The 16,936-nt window shown below is 36.5% G+C and overlaps 1 protein-coding gene across 2 annotated transcripts in view; it reads left to right on the forward strand.

The window, feature by feature from the left end:
- The window catches only part of SWT1 (SWT1 RNA endoribonuclease homolog), a 108,743-nt gene that overhangs the window by 74,267 nt on the left and 17,540 nt on the right, over positions 1–16,936 (forward strand). The gene's annotated exons all lie outside the window — the stretch shown is intronic.

Genomic DNA, 16,936 nt, shown 5'->3' on the forward strand with positions numbered 1-16,936 from the left:
AGTTCTTATGTTCCATAGATGAGAGAAATCATATGATAGTTGTCTTTCTCTGCTTGACTTATTTCACTTAGCATTATCTCCTCCAGTGCTGTCCATGTTGTAGCAAATGTTGAGAACTCGTTCTTTCTGATAGCTGAGTAATATTCCATTGTATATATGGACCACAACTTCTTAATCCAGTCATCTGTTGAAGGGCATCTCGGCTCCTTCCACAATTTAGCTATTGTGGACATTGCTGCTATGAACATTGGGGTGCATATGGCCCTTCTCTTCACTACGTCTGTATCTTTGGGGTAAATACCCAGTAGTGCAATGGCTGGATCATAGGGTAGCTCAATTTTTAACTTTTTAAGGGACCTCCACACTGTTTTCCAGAGTGGCTGTACCAACTTGCGTTCCCACCAACAATGTAGGAGGGATCCCCTTTCTCCACATCCTCTCCAACAATTGTTGTTTCTTGCCTTGTCTATTTTTGCCATTCTAACTGGCGTAAGGTGGTATCTCAGTGTGGTTTTGATTTGAATTTCCTTGATGGCTAATGATTTTGAACATTTTTTCATGTGTCTGTTAGCCATTTGTATGTCTTCATTGGAAAAGTGTCTGTTCATATCTTCTGCCCATTTTTTGATTTGTTTATTTGTTTCTCGTGTATTGAGTTTGAGAAGTTCTTTGTAGATCTTGGATACCAGTCCTTTATCTGTAGTGTCATTTGCAAATATATTCTCCCATTCCGTGGGCTGCCTCTTAGTTTTTCTGACTGTTTCCTTGGTTGTGCAGAAACTTTTAATCTTGATGAAGTCCCATAAATTCATTTTATCTTTTGTTTCTCTTGCCTTTGGGGATGTGTCATGAAAAAGGTTGCTTTGGCCGATGTCGTAGAGGTTGTTGCCTATGTTCTCCTCTAGAATTTTGATGGATTCCTGTCTCACATCGAGGTCTTTCATCCATTTGGAGTTTATTTTTGTGTATGGTGTGAGATAGTGGTCAAGTTTCATTCTCTTGCATGTAGCTGTCCAATTTTCCCAGCACCATTTATTGAAGAGACTGTCTTTTTCCCACCGGATGTTTTTTCCTGCTTTATCAAATATTAGTTGCCCAAAGAGCCGAGGGTCCATTTCTGGGCTCTCTATTCTGTTCCATTGGTCTATGTGTCTGTTTTTGTGCCAGTACCATGCTGTCTTTGTGATCACGGCTTTGTAGTACAGCTCGAAATCCGGCATTGTGATGCCCCCAGCTTTGTTTTTCCTTTTCAACAGTTCCTTGGAGATTCGGGGCCTTTTCTGTTTCCATACAAATTTAAGGACTGTTTGTTCCAGTTCTTTGAAAAATGTCCTTGGTATTTTGATCGGGATAGCATTGAAAGTGTAGATTGCTCTGGGTAGCATGGACATTTTAACTATGTTAATTCTTCCGATCCATGAGCATGGAATATCTTTCCATCTTTTTATGTCTTCCTCAATGTCTTTTAAGAGTGATTTATAGTTTCTAGAATATAGGTCCTTTACGTCTCTGGTTAAGTTAATTCCAAGGTAACGTATGGTTTTTGGTGCTATTGTAAATGGGATGGATTCCCTAATTTCTCTTTCTTCGGTCTCGTTATTCGTGTATAGAAATGCAACTGATTTCTGAGCATTTATTTTGTATCCTGCCACGTTACTGAATTGCTCTATAACTTCTAATAGTTTGGGAGTGGCTTCTTTTGGGTTTTCCATATAGAGTATCATGTCATCTGCAAAGAGAGACATTTTGACTTCTTCTTTGCCAATTTGAATACCTTTGATCCCTTTTTGTCGTCTGATTGCTGTTGCAAGGACTTCTAGTACTATGTTGAATAATAGTGGCGAGAGTGGGCATCCTTGTCGAGTTCCTGATCTTAAGGGAAAGGCTTCCAGAATAATATTTGCAGTAGGCTTTTCATAGATGGCTTTTATGAGATTGAGAAATGTACCTTCTATTCCTACACTCTGAAGGGTTTTAATCAGGAAAGGATGCTGTATTTTGTCAAATGCTTTTTCGGCATCGATTGAGAGGATCATATGGTTCCTGAGTCTTTTCTTGTTGATATGATGTATCACGCTGATTGATTTGCGAATATTGAACCACGCTTGCATCCCAGGTATGAATCCCACTTGATCGTGATGGATAATCCTTTTAATGTACTGTTGGATTCTATTAGCAAGTATCTTGTTGAGGATTTTGGCGTCCATATTCATTAGGGAAATCGGTCTGTAATTCTCCTTTTTGATGGGGTCTTTGCCTGGTTTGGGGATCAAGGTAATATTGGCCTCATAAAATGAGTTTGGTAGCTTTCCTTCTGTTTCTATTTTTTGAAATAGCTTTAGGAGAATAGGTATTATTTCTTCTTTGAATGTTTGGTAGAATTCCCCAGGAAAACCGTCCGGGCCTGGAGTTTTGTTATTTGGAAGGTTGTTTATCACTGACTCAATTTCTTCATAATTAATTGGCCTGTTTAAGGAATCAATTTCTTCCGGTTTCAATCTTGGTAGTTTATAGGTTTCCAGGAAGGATTCCATCTCTTCCAGATTGCTTAGTTTATTGGCATATAGCTGTTGATAAAAATTTCTAATAATCCTTCCAATTTCAATGGTGCTCGTCGTGACCTCTCCTTTTTCGTTCATAATTTTAATAATCTGGGTCCTTTCTCTTTTCTTTTGGATAAGTCTTGCCAGGGGTCTGTCAATTTTATTGATTCTCTCAAAGAACCAGCTTCTAGTCCTGTTGATCTGCTCTACTGTACTTCTGGTTTCTGCTTGATTGATTTCAGCTCTAATTTTGGTCAACTGCTTCCTCGTGCGTGGATTAGGCCTGTCCCTCTGTTGCTGTTCCAGCTTCTTGAGGTGAGAATATAAAAACTGCATTTTAGATTTTTCTATTCTTTTGAGTGAGGCTTGGATGGCTATGTATTTCCCCCTTAGGACTGCTTTTGCAGTATCCCATAGGTTTTGGACTGTTGTATTTTCATTCTCATTGGTCTCCATAAATTGTTTAATTTGATTTTTGATTTCCTGGTTTATCGAGTCATTCCTGAGCAGGATGGTTCTTAGTCTCCAAGTGTTTGAGTTTCTTCCAAATTTTTCCTTGTGGTTGAGTTCCAATTTCAGAGCGTTGTGGTCTGAGAATATGCAGGGGATAATTTCAATCTTTTGGTATCGGTTGAGACCTGTTTTGTGTCCCAGAACATGGTCTATTCTTGAGAATGTTCCATGGGCATTAGAATAGAATGAGTATTCTTTGGTTCTGGGGTGTAGTGTTCTATATATATCTATGAGGTCCAACTCGTCGAGTATGGCATTCAAAGCCTTTGATTCTTTGCTTAGTTTTTGCCAGGGTGTTCTGTCTATTTCTGATAGTGGAGTGTTGAGGTCCCCTACTATTAATGTATTTTTATCTATATGTCTCTTTATTCTGGTTAAGAGTTGGCTTGTGTATCTTGCTGCTCCCCTGTTGGGGGCATATATATTTATAATTGTCATATCCACTTGTTGAATACTTCCCTTAAGAATAATATAGTGCCCTTCTGCATCTCTAACTATAGTCTGTAGTTTAAAATCCAATTTATCTGATATGAGAATTGCTACCCCAGCTTTCTTTTGAGGTCCATTTGCGTGAAAGATGGTACTCCATCCCCTTACTCTCAGTCTGAATGCATCTTTGGGTTTGAAATGAGTCTCTTGTGGTTTGTCTCCCTTTCTGATTTCATCTTCTTTTATTTTACCCTCCCTTCCCCTGTGATCCTCTGTTTTGTTTCTTAAATTCCACATGTGAATGAGATCATATGGTAATTGTCTTTTTCTGATTGACTTATTTCACTTAGCATAATACCTTCTAGTTCTATCCACATTGTTGCAAATGGCAGGATTTCATTTTCTTTGATAGCTAAGTAGTATTCCATTGTGTGTATATATATATATACATATATATATATATATATGCCACATCCTTTTTATCCATTCATATGTTGATGAACATCTGGGCTCTTTCCATAGTTTGGCTATTGTGGGCATTGCCGCTATAAACATTGGGGTGCATATGCCCCTTCAGATAATTACATTTGTATCTTTGTGGTAGATACCTAGTAGTGCAATTGCTGAGTAGCTCTATTTTCAACTTTTTGAGGAACCTCCATAGTTGTTTTCCAGAGTGCCTGCACTAGCTTGCATTCTAACCAACAGTGTAAGAGGGTTCCCCTTTCTCTGTATCCTTGCCAACATCTGTCATTTCCTGGCTTGTTAATTTTGGCCATTCTGACTGGTGTGAGGTGATATCTCATTGTGGTTTTGATTTGTACTTCCCTGATGCCAACTGATATTGAGCATTTTTTCATGTGTCTGTTGGCTATCTCTATATCTTCTTTGGAAAACTGTCTACTTACATCTTCTGCCCATTTTCTAACCGGATTGTTTGTTTTTTGGGTAAGTTTTTTGATAAGTTCTTTATAGATTTTGGATACTATTCCTATTCTGTTGGTTGTCTTTTGGTTTTGTCAGCTGTTTCCTTTGCTGTGCAAAAGCTTTTAATCTTGATGAAGTCCCAATAGTTCATTCTTGCCTTTGTTTCCCTTGCCTTTGGAGATGTGTTTAGCAAGAAGTTGCTGTGGCCAAGGTCAAAGAGGTTGCTGCCTCTAGGATTTTGATGGATTCCTGTCTCACATTTCGGTCTTTCATCCATTTTGAGTGTATTTTTGTGTATGGTGTAAGGAAATGGTCCGGCTTCATTCTTCTGCATGTGCCTGTCCAATTTTCCTGACACCATTTGTTGAAGAGACTGTCTTTTTTCCTTTGGATGTTCTTTCCAGCTTTGTCGAAGATGAGTTGACCATGGAGTTGAGGGTCCATTTATGGGTTCTCTATTCTGTTCCATTGATCTGCGTGTCTGTTTTTGTGCCAGTACCATACTGTCTTGATCAATATAGCTTTGTAATATAACTTGAAGTCCAGAATTGTGATACCAGCAGCTTTGGTTTTCTTTTTCAACATTCCTTTGGCTATTCAGAGTCTTTTCTGGTTCCGTACCAATTTTAGGATTATTTGTTCCAGTTCTGTGAAAAAAGTTGATGGTGTTTTGATAGGGGTTGCATCGAATGTATAGATTGCTCTAGGTAGCATAGACATTTTAACAATATTTGTTCTTCAAATCCATGAGCATGGAATGTTTTCTATTTCTTTATGTCTTCCTCAGTTTCTTTCATGAGTGTTCTATAGTTTTCTGAGTATGGATCCTTTGCCTCTTTGGTTAGGTCATTCCTAGGTATCTTACGGTTTTGAGTGCAGTTGTAAATGGAATCGACTCCTTAATTTCTCTTTCTTCTGTCTCATTGTTAGTATATAGAAATGCAACTGATTTCTGTGCATTGATTTTATGTCCTGCCATTTTGCTGAATTCCTGTATGAGTTCTAGCAATTTTGGGGTGGAGTCTTCGGGGTTTTCCATGTAGAATATTGTGTCATCTGTGAAGAGTGAGAGTTTGACTTCTTCTTTGCTGATTCAGATGCCTTTTATTTCTTTTTGTTGTCTGATTGCTGAGTCTAGGACTTCTAAGTACTATATTGAACAGCAGTGGTGATAGTGGACATCCCTGTTGTGTTCCTGACTTTAGGGAAAAAGCTCTAAGTTTTTTCTCATTGAGAATGATACTCACTGTGGGCTTTTTGTAGATGACTATGTGATATTGAGGTATGTTCCTTCTGTCCCTACACTGTGAAGAGTTTTAATCAAGAAAGGATGTTGTACTTTGTCAAATGCTTTTTCTGCATCTATTGAGAGTATCATATAATTCTTGTCCTTTCTTTTATTTATGTAGTGTATTGTATTGATTGACTTGCAGATGTTGAACAACTTGCAGCCCAGGAATAAATACCACTTGGTCATGGTGAATAATCCTTTTAATGTACTGTTGGCTAGTATCTTGATGAGAATTTTTGCATCCATTTTCATCAGGGATATTGGTCTATAATTCTCCTTTTTGGTGGGGGTCTTTATCTGGTTTTGGGATCAAGGTAATGCTGGCCTCATAAAAAGAGTTTGGAAGTTTTCCTTCCATTTTGATTTTTGAAATAGCTTCAGAAGAATAAGTATTAATTCTTCTTTAAATGTTTGGTAGAATTCCCCTGGGAGCCATCCAGCCCTGGACTCTTATTTGTTGGGAGATTTTTTATTACTGCTTCCATTTCCTTGCTGGTTGTGGATCTGTTCAGGTTTTCTGTTTCTTCCTGTTTCAGTTTTGGTAGTTTATATGTGTCTAGGAATGCATCCATTTCTTCCAGATTGCATAATTTGTTGGCCTATAGTTGCTCATAATATATTCTTATAATTGTATTCTTTGGTGTTGATTGTGATCTCTCCTCTTTCATTCATGGTTTTATTTATTTGGGTTCCCTCTCTTTTCTTTTGGATAAGTCTGCCTAGGGGTTTATTGATCTTATTAATTCTTTCAAAGAACCAGCTCCGAGCTTCATTGATCTGTTCTACTGTTCTTTTGCTTTCTAGTTCATTGATTTCTGCTCTAATATTTATTAATTTTCTTCTCCTGCTGGGTTTAGGCTTTATTTCCTATTCTTTCTCTATCTCCTTTAGGTGTAAGGTTAGATTGTGTATTTGAGACCTTTCTTGTTTCTTGAGGAAGGCTTGTATTGCTATGTTCTTCCCTCTTAGGACCGCCTTTGCTGCATCCCAAAGGTTTTGAACAATTGCGTTTTCATTTTCATTTGTTTCCATGAATTTTTAGATTCTTCTTTAATTTCCTGGTTGACCCATTCATTCTCTAGTAGGATGCTCTTTAGCCTCCATGTATTTGAGTTCCTTCCAAATTTCCTTTTGTGATTGAGTTCCAGTTTTGAAACATTGTGGTCTGAAAATATGCAGGGAATGATCCCAATTTTTTGGTACTGGTTGAGACCTGATTTGCGACCCAATATGTGATCTATTCTGGAGAATGTTCCATGTGCACTAGAGAAGAATGTGTATTCTGTTGCTTCAGGATGGAATGCTCTGAATATATCTGTTAAGTCCATCTGTCCAGTGTATCATTCAAAGCCCTTGTTTCCTTGTTGATCTTCTGCTTAGATGATCTGTCCATTGCAGCGAGGGGGGAGTTAAAGTCCTGCTATTATTGTATTATTATCAATGTGTTTCTTTGATTTTGTTATTAATTGGCTTATATAATTGGCTACTCCCATGTTAGGGGCATAAATATTTATAATTGTTAGATCTTCTTGTTGGATAGACCCTTTATTGTGATATAGTGTCCTTCCTCATCTCTTGTTATAGTCTTTGGTTTAAAATCTAATTTGTCTGATAGAAGGATTGCCACCCTAGCTTTCTTTTGATGTCCATTAGCATGATAAATGGTTTTCTACCCCCTCACTTTTAATCTGGAGGTGTCTTTGGGCCTAAAATGAGTCTCTTGCAGGCAGCATATCTCTGGGTCTTGCTTTTTTATCTAATCTGATACCTTGTGTCTTTTGATTGGGGCATTTAGCCCATTTACATTCAGAGTTAACTATTGAAAGATAATTTAGTGCCATTGTATTACCTGTAAAGTTCCTGTTTCTGTATACTGTCTTTGTTCCTTTCTGGTCTATGTTATGTTGGGGGCTCTCTCTTTGCTTAAAGAATCCCCTTTAATATTTCTTGCAGGGCCGGTTAAGTGATCACAAATTCTTTTAGTTTCTGTTTGTTCTGGAAGCTTTTTATCTCTCCTTCTATTTTGAATGACAGCCTTCCTGGATAAAGTATTCTTGGCTGCATATTTTTCTTTTTCTTTTTTTTTTTTTAAGATTTTATTTATTCGACAGAGATAGAGACAGCCAGTGAGAGAGGGAACACAAGCAGGGGGAGTGGGAGAGGAAGAAACAGGCTCATAGAGGAGGAGCCTGATGTGAGGCTCGATCCCACAACGCCGGGATCACGCCCTGAGCTGAAGGCAGATGCTTAACCGCTGTGCCACCCAGGCGCCCCATACTGCTGCATATTTTTCTTACTTAGCACCCTGAATGTATCATCCCAGTCCTTTCTGACCTGCTAGGTCTCTGTGGATAGGTCTGTTGCTAGTCTAATGTTTCCACCATCGTAGGTTAAGGAGCTCTTGACCCAAGCTGCTTTCAGATTTTCTCTTTGTCTCTGAGATTTGCAAGCTTCACTATTATATATGTCAAGGTGTTGACCTATTTTTATTGATTTTGAGGGGCGTTCTCTGTGCCTCCTGGACTTGAATGACTGTTTCCTTTCCCAAATTAGGGAAGTTCTCTGCTGTAATTTGCTCCAATATACCTTCTGCCTCTCCCTCTCTCTTTCCTCTTCTTCTGGGATCCCAGTTATTCTAGTATTGTTTCACATTATGGTATCACTTCTCTCTTGAATTCTCCCCTTGTGATCCAGTAATTGTTTATCTATCTTTTTCTCAGCTTCTTTATTCTCCATCATTTTGTCTTTTTTTTTTTTTAAAGATTTTATTTATTTATTTGACAGAGAGAGAGGCAGCCAGCGAGAGAAGGAACACAAGCAGGGGGAGTGGGAGAGGGAGAAGCAGGCTCCCAGCAGAGGAGCCTGATGTGGGACTCGATCCCAGGACTCTGGGATCACACCCTGGGTCGAAGGCAGACGCTTAACGACTGAGCCACCCAGGCGCCCCCATCATTTTTTCTTCTATATCACTAACTCTCTCTTCTGTCTTATTTATCCTAGCAGTTAGACCTCCATTTTTTGTTGTATCTCATTAATAGCCTTTTTGATTTCAACTTATTTTAGTTCTTTTATTTCTCCATAAAGGGATTCTCGTGTCTTCTATGCTTTTTGCAAGCCCAGCTAGTATCTTTGTAATCGTTATTCTGAACTCTAATTCCAACATCTGACTTATATCTATACTGATTAGGTCCCTAGCAGTCATTACTGCCTCTTGTTCTCTTTTTTAGATGAGTTTTTCTGTCTTGTCATTCTTGCAGAATGTGGTCACTTTTCTATTTGTAGAGTTGCAGCAATTCTTTTCTTAGATCTCTGGTTGAGTTTATAGTTGTCAGAATGATGTGATAGCTTTCTAGCTGAATTCCTGGGACCAGACAAAACTAAGGTCTCCTACTCCTCTGTCATTTTGGAAAAGTGTTTTAATTTTTCTTGAGATGCAGTATTCTTTCTTCAGTCTGAAGACTCCCACCTTCGGTTCTAGAAATTCTCTTTCATTCTCTCTTCCATTATTGCCTGTTCCCCATTCTCCTTCTCTTATTTAGGAATTTCTATTCCTGCCTCTCCTCATTCTCTCAGCCATATCTCCTAACTCCTTTCTTTTTTTTTTTTTTTTCATCTCTTTCATCCTTTCATGCCATATTCTGAATAATCTCCTCAGATTTAATTCCTTAGATTTTATTTTCACCAATTCTTTTTTCCCCAATTTTAAATAATTTTATTTAATGATTTAAAAATATGGAATACCTTCACATTGCTTAAAAATAATTCAAAAGGCAAAAAGGATACAGAGTGAGTGAAAATTCTTCTTCCGATCCCTTTTACCTCAGCTACCTTGTTCTCTTCTTCAAGAACAACCAACATTAGTCACTGTAGATTCTCTCTTGTTTATACTTTGTTTGTGCTACCCGATTTAAAGAGAGACTAGATAGTAAGCTGTTTAAGGGCAGCAACTCTTTTGATTTTTAATATATCCCCATTCCACATAAGAATTAACATGTGATAATAAGTACAGAAATAATTAGAAAGAAACTACCTGCCACTTGGATCTTAATGCTATGATTTTGTAGTTAAGGGGTACAGAGTTTGATCCCCAAATTCATGGTTAGGAATTTTATCAGTTTACTGAAACCTTCTCATACTCACAGTAATCAAATTGAGAACAAAGTAAGCTGATATATCAGAATGCCCATTTATATATTTACATTGAAATTAGTAAGTGAACCAGAATATTTATAAACTGGATGACTCTTAGAGGAAAGTTAACACTGCAAACTAGATCAATTACCATGTTTTGTTGCTGACTCCTGGGGGTGTGGGCCTCAAGCTACAATAATCTCTTTTCTACTCTAGAGCTTCTTCTGCCACAGTTGGCTTTGCGCCTAAGCAGGGAAATTCTTTTCCTTTAATCTCTTTTTCCAAGTTCTATACAGACTACTACTTTTTGTTGACTATGTCAGTTCTGATAGTTATCTCAAAATTTTGAAAGACAACTGGACAGACATCAGTGTTTATATTGCTTTCATCACAGTCCTGTTTCCTAAGGATATATCTTGATGATTTTGATTAGAATGTGATGATCATTAAGGTTCTCTCAGCATATCTTGTATATTTGTATATCTTAGGATGAGTATTCATCTTACGTGTTCTGTATATCTAGAGGCATTCTGGGTAGGAACACAGACACTGGAGCCATCTTCCCTAGGTTTAAATCACTGCTCTTTTACTTTGTAGAGTGACTCCAAAGAGACTGAGCTTATGACCATTATATTATTATGCTTAAATGCCAATGTAGAAAATATACTGGAGGTAGAAGGTAATAACCCAGATAAAAGGATGAGTGAAGAGTATATGGATACATAGTATTTACTGTAACCATCCTACAAAATTGACAGAAAGCTGCAGTATTTGTCAGTATGTTTTTATTGTATGTATATATACACCTAGCACATATGTAAGTCATAGAATCTGTCCCTTTAACTATTGGAATTATATTTTCCTTCTGTAGAATTGTTTTTATAATTAAATTACAAATGTAGTCATTAAAATTACCTATAAACTCTTCTTGTCCTACCACCAGTTTTAGAAAAAAAGATTTCCAGTAGATCAAATTTTAATTATTAATTTTAGCCAAACTACTCAAAAGCTCCTATATTTAATACTTATATCTAATTACTATAATCAGCTTACAAAGTTCTTTGTCCCTGAAGGGAAAACAGGAATATAAAATTTATCTAATTTGTTTAAATTGTTTAATTTTTTTCTTTTTACTAGTTTTAATTATATATGGTGTTCTTTCAAAATTTAGGGCTGATGGATAGCTCCCATTTGCATAGCCGATTTCACCAAATTAGCTATAGAAAATATATCATTTTAATTTTACTTGTAATAAGTAATCAAAAAAATAAAAAAAGGTACTCTAGGATCTAAGACTTTTCTTTTTCCTGGAGAGTGTTTCCTCATTGTTGATTTGATCAATTTTCACCCAGTTTATCAGTAATACATTTTAAACTGTCATCGGCAAAATCCAGTTTGGTGGTATTGATTGTCCAGGTATAGCACTGTGTTAAAATCAGAAGAGCCTAGCTTTGGGGGCGGGGGTCGGAATAATAAGAAGTTAAATCCTAGTTCCATCCATTTACTAATAACTCTGTCACTAAGATAGGTTAACCCCCCCCCTTTTTTTTTGTAACTTAATTTTTTTTTCTTATTATGTTATGTCAGTCACCATACAGGACTTCATTAGTTTTTGATGTAGTGTTCCATGCTTCATTGTTCGTGTTTAACACCCAGTACTCACTGCAGTATGTTCCCTCCTTAGGTTAAACTTTTTGTATCTGTTTCCTGATCTAGAAAATGGAGTTTGTAATAGTTGCTTTATTAAATTTCAGAGATTAGAGATAGCATTTGTCCAGTCCCTGGCACTGGTTAGATACTGAATAAATTATATTATCCCCAATAATGATGTAACAGCAGCTCATAATAACAATTAAGCCTTGGGTCAGTTCTTAGCTTAGAGAATATAAAATGAGTTTTTCGGATCATGCTGTAAACAAACATTTTCACTTCATGTAATTACTTTTTTTAACCTCATTTTTTAATTGTGGTAAAATATACCATAAAATTTACCATCGTTACCATTTTTGAGTGTACTTAGAAGTGTATTCATGTGGTGTTAAGTACATTCATAGTGCACAGCCATCGAACCATCCATCTCTGTAACCCAAACTGTCTTCCCATTAACTCCTCATTTCCCCCTTCCTAGCCTCTGACAGCCAACATTTTACTGTCTATGATTTTGACTACTCTGTGTAAACACAAAAGTGTTGAAAACAGGGTCTCAAAGTCGTCTTTGCATCCCATGTTCATAGCAGCACTATTTATAATACGTAAAACATGGAAACAACCCAAGTGTCCATCAGCAGATGAATAGATAGGCATTGTGGTGTAGTACATACAATGGAATATTATTCAGCCTAAAAAAGGAAGGAAATTCTGACATATGCTACAGCATGGATAAACTTTGAGGATATTATGCTAAGTGAAATAAGCCATGTAATTACTTTTTAAACTTATTAATTTTTTCACACTCTCAAAAACTGTTTTAAATATGATATTAATGTAAAACTCTGTCTTGCCAGCAGGGAATATAATATATTCAGTTCTGTGGGATGTAAGTTGTGATTTATAAATATCCAAGAACATGCTCTCTCTTCTTTTGAATTTCTAGAATTAGATATTAAACTTGAGTATTCTAGACATCTTTTACCGCTCCTGAGCCTGTTGCTTTATTTTTTCTAAATAGGAGAAAAGCTTTGAATTTTTAAAATTCTAATTTAAAAAATTAGTTCATTTTAGTGCATTGTTTGATTTTTAATTTTAGTCAGGTTATTCTATTAACTTTCGTCTTTTTAAAAAATTTGAGTGGATGGGGGCGCCTGGGTGGTTTAGTTGGTTAAGCATCTGACTCTTGATTTCAGCTCAGGTCATGACCTCAGAGTTGTGAGATTGAGTCCTGAGTTGGGCTCCTTGCTGGGCGTGGGGCCTGCTTAGGATTCTCTCTCTCCTTCTCCCTCTGCCCCTTTCACCCCCCCTTAAAAAAAATGAGTGGATCATCTTTTTTTTTTTTCTTAAAGAGATCTATTGTTATGGGATGAGATGGAAATGAAATTTGTGTGATTCAGATTAACATGTTGCTTACTTAATGCTAATTGCTCATAGATAAAAAAGAAAACTCAAAGTGCTTATGTGGTTAAGTGTCAGGACTTCTAGTGAGTGTTGATTCTGCTACTAACTTCCTCTGTGGCTTTGAGAAAGCTGTAACAACCACAAAGATGGAGTGTTTGAACACACACAAAACAGTTTACCAGAAGCATTTGTTAAAAAGCAAATTAAAGAGCTACATTTAGAATTTCTTTAATTATTTTATTTTTTAAAGATTTTATCCATTTATTTGAGAAAGTGAAGGAGGCGGGGAGAGAGAGAGAGAGTGCATGAGCACGGAGAGGGGCCAAGGGAGAGGGAGAAGCAGACTCCCCACTGAGCAGGGAGCCCAACTCAGGGCTCATCCCAGGACCCTGTGATCATGACCTGAGCTGAAGGCAGATGCTAAGCTAACTGAGCCACGCAGGTGCCCCTAAAATTCTTAAAAAGGACTTTATTTCATTTGATTTTGTAAAATCATTTGGAGGCAAGAAGATGGTAGTGGTGATCCTTTTTATTAGTAGAAAAAGCATGGGCTCCAGAGTTAAACCAATCGAGATTTAGATACCTACCACCACTCTGTGTGATCTTGGGCAAGTGTTTTATAACTCTGATCCTTGGTTTCTACATCCGAAAACTGGTTTTCATAACAGCTAATATTTATTGGCATGTGCCAGGCATTGTACTAAACACCTTAGATACATTCTTTTCTGTAGTTCATATAATAACCTTATACGGTAAATCTTACTCCCCTCATCTCACAGGTGAGCAGAAGTGTAGAAAAGCAAGTAATTTGATCAAGGTCACATAACTAAACTTGTGTTGTTAAAAGAATTAGAGATGATGTATGTAATATGTATGTAAAGTAGTGTCAGACTCTGAGTAAGTGTTCAGCAAGACATTATATGTTATTGTTGATGCTGTTTAAAAGAAACCAAAGTGCATTTGGGTCAGACTTGGCTTACAAATAGTCTGTGGGCTGAGGATTAAATTCTATTTTAGATGTCTATTTCCCAGTTGGGATTCCAGAATTCTAAAGTGAAATTTCCAGATTATAAACAACTTGAAGAAAGGCAGCCGTGCCTTTTAATTTTCTCTTATATTCCATAGTTTTCTCTTATATTCCATATACCAAATATAATACACATTTGAGAAAATGGTATGCATTTGATAAATGCTTATTGATGATTATGAATTTCTTTTGAAAGGACAAATGTGGATGTATTTATAAATTAAAAATGGCCATTTTCTGAAAAGTATTTCATTTCCTTTAAGGGCTGATTCTTTCATTCTATTATTTTAAAGAGTTGCCACTGGAGGGTAATTTTAGGACTTTCATTATAAGAGTCTTTTGTTTTCACATTGGTATAAGAAAAAAAATGAGAAAGCTATAGAGAAGGCTGACCGCTCAAGAATTTCTGTGTGGGGAATTACTAAGGCATGGAAGTCCATAAACCATTTTTCTCCATTTATTTTTTTGTATATTTTCAACAAGCTGTACTTCTAGTTAGTGAAAGTTGGCAATTTTTTTTAGTACCAGGCCAAATTCCATTCTTATCAACTCAGAGTTCATAGGACATAATGAAGTCTAAATTCAACCCTAACTTGAATGTATTTTAATAAAGATGGCCTAGTCTATTGGGGACTCAGTTTACCTCAAAACAGTCTTTAAGAATAGTAAATTTTATAACAAATCCTATAATGTATATCCTAGTTTTAAAGAATAGCTTGTATAGCTTTAGTCTGATTGTAGCAATAACATATCTGTGAATGATGCTGACATACCAATATGCCTTTCTTCATTAGAATATAATTTTGTGATATTTTGTCAGATAATCAGATCTTTACAATTGGAGCAAATGCCTTCTTCCCTAGAAACTTAAAATTCCTGTGTTTCATCACTGGAATTACTTGTAAACTTGTTTGTTTACAAGTAGCAATTGACAAGTGGGAGGAGATTGTCAAATGGGTAACAATGAGATATTTTTCTTCCTTCATTATCTTCCTGTGCTTGGTCAGGATTTTTTTTTTTTTTCTTTCATAAGCTCTTTAGAATTATGATGCTTTGGTCTATGCCTCTTTGCCTTTTTGTTCACTAATGTATCCAAGGGTCTGGAACAGTGCTTGGCTCGTAGTAGGTCCCAAATATTTGTTGGATGAGAGAATAAAGGGTTTCTTGTTCTGCTCTTGGGCATCTTTACTATGCATCTTGCTTTTTTACTTACCAGATACATTCTGAGGTTTAGCCACTCTCCACTAGATTTTGACTCATCGACTGGACTCTGTATTAGAGTAGGATATTATTTATAGAGACAACTGTGCTTTGTGATGATAAGAGGAAAAGAACTTACAGACTGAAAACACTCTAGAGACAAAAAGTAGATTAGTGGTTGCCTGGAGCTGGGATTGGAGGTGAGAACAGAAAGTGACTGCAAATGAGCTGTAGGCATCTGTTTTGTGTGAAGGAGATGCTCTGAAACTGGATTGTGGGGATCGTTGTACAGTTCTGTAAACTTACTAAAAATCACTGTGTTGTTAAAATGAGTGAATTTATAGTATGTAAACTGTACCTCAGTAAAATTATTAAAAAAAAAAAAACAAAACTAGGTTGAGAGTGTATAATTTTTGAAAAAATTGGAAAACTAGAATGATGTAATTATTTTCTTTATTCCTTACTTTAGGTATGACTTGTTGCTATAGATAAATGACTAGTTTACCATTAAACCAATTTTCCTGTGAAGTATTTCAGGACAGAGATGTTCATTTTATTCTCTGGAAAACTACTTTCTTTTGCGATATTAGCTTGGAATTTATAAGGCTTTTAATATAAAACATCTTGTTATGTCTAATTTCCTAATCCTCTTTTATGGAAATAATCCAAAACTAGAAAAATGAAGAGATGTAAATTATTCCACATCGCTGATAGTTGGTTTACATTTGATTACAAAATTATGATACCCCATTTTTTTCCATTGCCTTTCTGAAAGATTAGTTCAACTTACCTAGATTGCTTTCTTTTCATTTTCTTTTTTCTTTTTTTTTTTTTTTAAAGATTTTATTTATTTATTTGACAGAGAGAGACAGCAGGTGAGAGAGGGAACACAAGCAGAGGGAATGGGAGAGGAAGAAGCAGGCTCCTAGCAAAGCCTGATGTGGGGCTCGATCCCAGAACACTGGGATCACGCCCTGAGCCGAAGGCAGACGCTTAACGACTGCGCCACCCAGGCGCCCCTCTTTTCATTTTCTTAAGTGAATTATTTATGGACTCTCTCTAATGTATTATCCTCCCCCCCATCTTTTTTTTTTTTCTCTTTTTTTGGTTAGGAGATTATTTGTATTTTAAAATTACTTGTTGGGTGAAAAGTTTTTCCATGAAACTACTATTTTTTGTATTCTGTATGTGTCTCCTCCCAGAGTACAGCCCCTTTAAAAATTTGACTATGTCCTGAAAAATTATTATAAAAGCTTTCCCACAAGTCTAATAAAAGCCAAATAGTTTAAAGATCTGATTAAGGTAATTGAGATCAGTTAACTGTAAAGTCCGAAGTTGTCAAGCATTAGCAAGGATGTGAGGACCTAGCGACATTGTAATTAAAAGGTATTTGTATTTTTTTTTAAGATTTTATTTATTTATGTGAGAGAGAGTGAGAGAGCACAAGCAGGGGGAGCAGCAGAGGCAGAGGGAGAAGCAGGCTCCCCACTGAGCAAGGAGCCCAACACTGGGCTCGATCCCAGAACCCTGGGATCATGACCTGAGCTGAAGGCAGATGCTTAACCGACTGAGCCACCCAGGCCAAGGCATTTGTATTTTAAGAGTGAATTGAGGTGGTTTGATTTCTCATTAGTTAGATCATCATGCAGTTATTCTGTGGCTTGAAACTATTAGATGATAATAGTTGTTATTGTTACTATTATATTTGATAATATATGTAGTGCTGGCTGTATGTCAGACACTGTAATTCTAAAGACTTTTCTTAAGGAACTCATTTAATTCTGGTGAGAATCCTATGAAGTAAGGACTACTACCATGCTCATT

Source organism: Ursus americanus, chromosome 2 (assembly GCF_024610735.1).
Source record: "Ursus americanus isolate L20-20 chromosome 2, mUrsAme1.1.p, whole genome shotgun sequence".
Taxonomy (NCBI): Eukaryota; Metazoa; Chordata; class Mammalia; order Carnivora; family Ursidae; genus Ursus; species Ursus americanus.